The sequence below is a fragment of the Phocoena sinus genome, chromosome 4 (genome assembly GCF_008692025.1).
Source record: "Phocoena sinus isolate mPhoSin1 chromosome 4, mPhoSin1.pri, whole genome shotgun sequence".
Lineage (NCBI taxonomy): Eukaryota > Metazoa > Chordata > Mammalia > Artiodactyla > Phocoenidae > Phocoena > Phocoena sinus.
In genome coordinates this window covers 55,046,733-55,051,218 of record NC_045766.1, presented here as the reverse complement: position 1 = coordinate 55,051,218, position 4,486 = coordinate 55,046,733, and the positions used below count along the sequence as shown (strand labels likewise).

The 4,486-nt window shown below is 40.5% G+C and overlaps 1 pseudogene; it reads right to left on the bottom strand.

Annotated features, from left to right (window-relative positions):
- Positions 1-2,336: 2,336 nt before the first annotated feature.
- On the bottom strand, positions 2,337-2,875 carry LOC116753550 (annotated as a pseudogene).
- Between the last annotated feature and the right edge of the window lie 1,611 nt (positions 2,876-4,486).

The window sequence follows — 4,486 nt, the reverse complement described above, 5'->3', positions numbered from 1 at the left end:
GTAGAAACATGAATTTCAAAGAACAGAGTCAATGGGAATAAGAGACAATGGCCACATCAAAACAGGCTGAGTGTCAAACACTTCAAGAATCAAGATTAAAAATTCTGTCTGATATCAAGCCAAGGTAAATAGGAGCTGGACTCAGACCTCAGAAAATAAGGCTGGTAGGAACAAGGGAAGAACAGTCCTCACTCTAGGTACTGGGGCTAACAGGATCTGCTTCCTTTTACCGGGATGGCAGTGCCTTATTTAGAAACAGAGAAATCCAACAGCAATATCAGCTACTCTGAAACGAAAAGTTAAGAGTAAAAAAAGAGCCAAAGGGGCTTCCCTGGTGGCGCAGTGGTTGAGAGTCCGCCTGCCGATGCAGGGGACATGGATTTGTGCCCCGGTCCGGGAAGATCCCACATGCCGCAAAGCGGCTGGGCCCATGAGCCATGGCCGCTGAGCCTGCGCGTCCAGAGCCTGTGCTCCGCAACGGAAGAGGCCACAACAGTGAGAGGCCCACGTACCGCAAAAAACAAACAAACAAACAAAAGAGCCAAAGAAGAACTAGAAGAAACCATATGTGAATACTTTTATCATTTTTAAAGTAAAAAGAACGTTTTAAGAGAAGAGGGCTACTACAAAAACACTCCTTATTTCCCTACTTTAGTTTGTAACTAACTGAGAGATAGACCCCAGAGTCAGAGAGATGATGAACATTTTCACTGATACAGCAGATGTCAGGGAACATAGTTTAAGTCAGTAATGACAATGGACCTGCTCATACTGTACCCCAGAAGTTGACTTTCCCAGTTACAGGCAGTGCTGACCACCTGCAGGCCTGCAGCTTTGGGCAGACACCCTATAAAACAAGGATCAAAGGATGTGTGCTGTTTGCAGAAAGGGGACAGACTCAAGGCCAAGGGTAAAGGTAGCTGTCTCTTCTCCCAAATTCACCACTCAGGTGTCAGCCCAAAGGGGAGCCAGGTGTGCTACTCTGGTAGAGGCCCTCCCACATGAAAAATATGAAGAGTAGAGAATAAATGTTCTCCCAGTAACAAGCACAACACCAAGTCACAATCCACAAAGAACAGATTGAAATATTTGAGTAGATAAAAACTATAAGTGTCTACATGTGAAGAAGAAAAAAAAAATATATATATATATATATATTCAGTTATTGCTATATCCTGTAGTTAATGTTCTATAATGTCACCATGAACACTGATACAGCAAATACTGAAGCATTGCTCCTGGGGTAAATATATGCCTAGGTTCCTGCAAGCCTCTGACCCCAACATTTTTGTCAACCAATTAATACATAACTTTATACATACTACTGTTTAAAGAGACCTTATTTAATATACACTGTTGATTCATTAATACTAAACCCATGGCCAACAACTACTATAACTCATGCCTGAACAAAGCTTACCGAACACGTATTTTCTCTGCAAGGCACATCACAGCCTTCTTGCACTGAGGAACGCTAGACAGCACTTCAGCACTACCTTTTGGGGGCCATTTTAAACAGTGAAATCACCAAGAAAAAGCATCAAAATGTGAAAAACATGGCACTAAATAGACTGTGAAAAGGACACTCATTTACAGTATGAGATGTGAAGCAAGAAGGTTGAAGGTTGCCCTATTGGACCTCAGCTGGGAATTATCAAGTCATGCGATTCAAATTTCTCACTGCTCTGCACATGTCCACAAATTACCACAGAAAACACCACAAATATTGATTTGGGGTTACAAGGAACTTGTAGTGAATAGGCAAATTTGCAAATGCAGAATCCATCGATAATGAAGTTGACTGTATATAAACACACACATTTCAAAAGCAAATGACAAAATGGGAATTCCTTCATATATGTCAGATGAAAGAGGTATTAATCACTACACAAAGAGATCTTGTAAATTAAAATTAAAATGCAAACACCCCAATAGAAAAAAACAAAATCAAAAGATATGAATCATGCAATTCACGCTTGAAAAAATACACATAATTTCTGGAGAAAAAAACTCTTTGAAACTTTTATACGAAACCCCACCCCCTCCTTCCTACATGCTCGTGCACTGTGGGTGGGAGTACAGCTGGGCATAGCCACTCTGGAAGCAATGAGGAAAGGCTTCAGAAAGCTCATCTCATGTAACCCAGTAATGCCAACTGTAGTAAGTAATCCTAAGGAAATAAATGAGAGATAAATAAATTAATTAATTAATGTAAAGATATATGTCCATTGATAATTCTTTTGCCCATTGTTTATAACAGTAGGAGAAAATGTGGGGAAATTTTGTACTTCTTTTTTTTTTCTTTTACTTTTATTTGCATTTTTTTTTTGCAGCATTTATTGCCGGGCCATAAGTTTTTGTTTCTTCAGTTTCTTCTGGGATATCTTTTCCTTCTGTACAACCTCCTCTTCTGATTTAGGAACAATCTGTTCTTTTTCAGTAAGGATCATCTCAATGTGGCAGGGAGAGCTCGCGTATGGGTTGATCCGACCATGAACTCTGTTAAGTCCCACATTGCACCTTGGGGGCATTGTTCACTTGGAGGTGCTCAATCTAAGCCCTTAAGTTCAGCATTACTCTCTGCATTTTTGAGCATGTGCAGTAAAAATTCAGCACTCTATTTGGGCCACCGACCCTGCATCTAGCCCCAGTGTTTGGCCTGGGCACACCTGTCAACTCCATCACTGTAGCGAAAGAATGGCACACATTGCTTCTGTAAAGTGACATCCTTCATACACTTGGTGGCTTTTCAGATATGCATATGCTTAATGGCATGGGCAGTTTCACGAGTGTTTTTAAAGTGAACACGAAGATTTGAAGCTCTTGATTTGCATGATTTTGTGCAGTTATCTGGGTCAAATGAATAGCAAACCATTTTTAGAGGTCACCTCAAGCCGCTTACCAGAAAAGCGAAATCTTGTATTTCTAAAAACAAAACACTAGTTACATACATTATGACATACCCATAGAATGGAATACTATACAGACATTAAAAATGACGTTAAAATACATGCCTTGATATGATACAATATTTGTGCTTGTCTTATGTCTTTTTATTTTTTTTTTTTTTTGCGGTACGCGGGCCTCTCACTCTTGTGGCCTCTCCTGTTGCGGAGCACAGGCTCCGGACACGCAGGCTCAGCAGCCATGGCTCACGGGCCCAGCTGCTCCGCGGCATGTGGGATCTTCCCAGATCGGGGCACAAACCCGTGTCCCCTGCATCGGTAGGCGGACTCTCAACCACTGCGCCACCAGGGAAGCCCTTATGTTATCTTAATTAATTAAAAAACATATATTGTCATGGAGATTTGTTCTCAATATATTTACAAGTGAAAAAATGTTATAAAACAATATTCACAGCATAAGCCCATTTTCACAGGTCCACAATTATATTCACCAAATTTTTAAGAGTAATTATCTATTGGGGTGGGAATATCAGTATTTCTTAAAACTTCTTGTCTTTTCAAATTATTTCTATAAATCACTATGCATAGCTTTTGAAACAAAAATAATATTTAATGTTAATGTCATATATCTGCAATGATCTTAGCATTCTTGATTTAAAAAGGAAAGTTGATCCTTTCCTTGGTGCCTCCAAGATTCTTAAATATTTTTATCGTTTCAAAGAGTCAAATGGATTAATTCAAAGAGCTAAATAGATTAATAGGTTTGGTAAGGAAAAGGACCTTTTATGGCTGGTTTATGAGAAATTGTGGTTCTCCTTGTATTTCTTTTCCTGCCTTCAGACATATGCCCAGTTCCCTTTGATTTCAGCTGTAGAATCTCAGGCGGTAGGCTGAACTTCACACACACGGGACAACACGTGGATGTGATTACATTATAAGTGGGATTCCCCTGCCCTCCACAGAGCAAGAATACAATCTAGCAGTTCAGTGTGCTGTGGGGCTTTTGTCATTTTGTAGTGTGCCTTTGGTAGCTCTTCACTACAAGGCTATCAGTTTAGCTGTTGGGGAATGTGTGGTAATAAAAGATGTCTTCCCTCTCACCATATGGAGCTATTCTACAGAGTGTATGCCCTGCCATTTCACTAACTATTAATAGAGCCATGCCGATTTCTCCTCCAAGCTGTTACAATCTCTTTAAAAGATGATGTCTAAATTTGTATGCAGATATTCTGATTCCCACAGCATCTCCTCTCCCTTAAGCTTCCTGAGCATAATCTATACCTTATTTTCAAATCTGGAGTAGTCGATTTTTTTTTCATGACAATATCCTTTTGGGATAGGGCTCTAGCTGACGTATATGACAACGGAGAGTGCTTCATCAGCAAAAAACTTTCGGAGCAGGTGTGCTGAGCACATCACACTGTGAGCCAGGGATTATGGGGCGACATGTCATCCCTGCCCTGGGGGAACCTTTTGTCCAAATGAGAGCTCACAATTTCCCTGAGTTAATATCCTCCATCCCAAGGAAGTCTCCCACAAGGGCATCTGTCTTCCATGTTTATCTTGCAGGCTGCGTATCT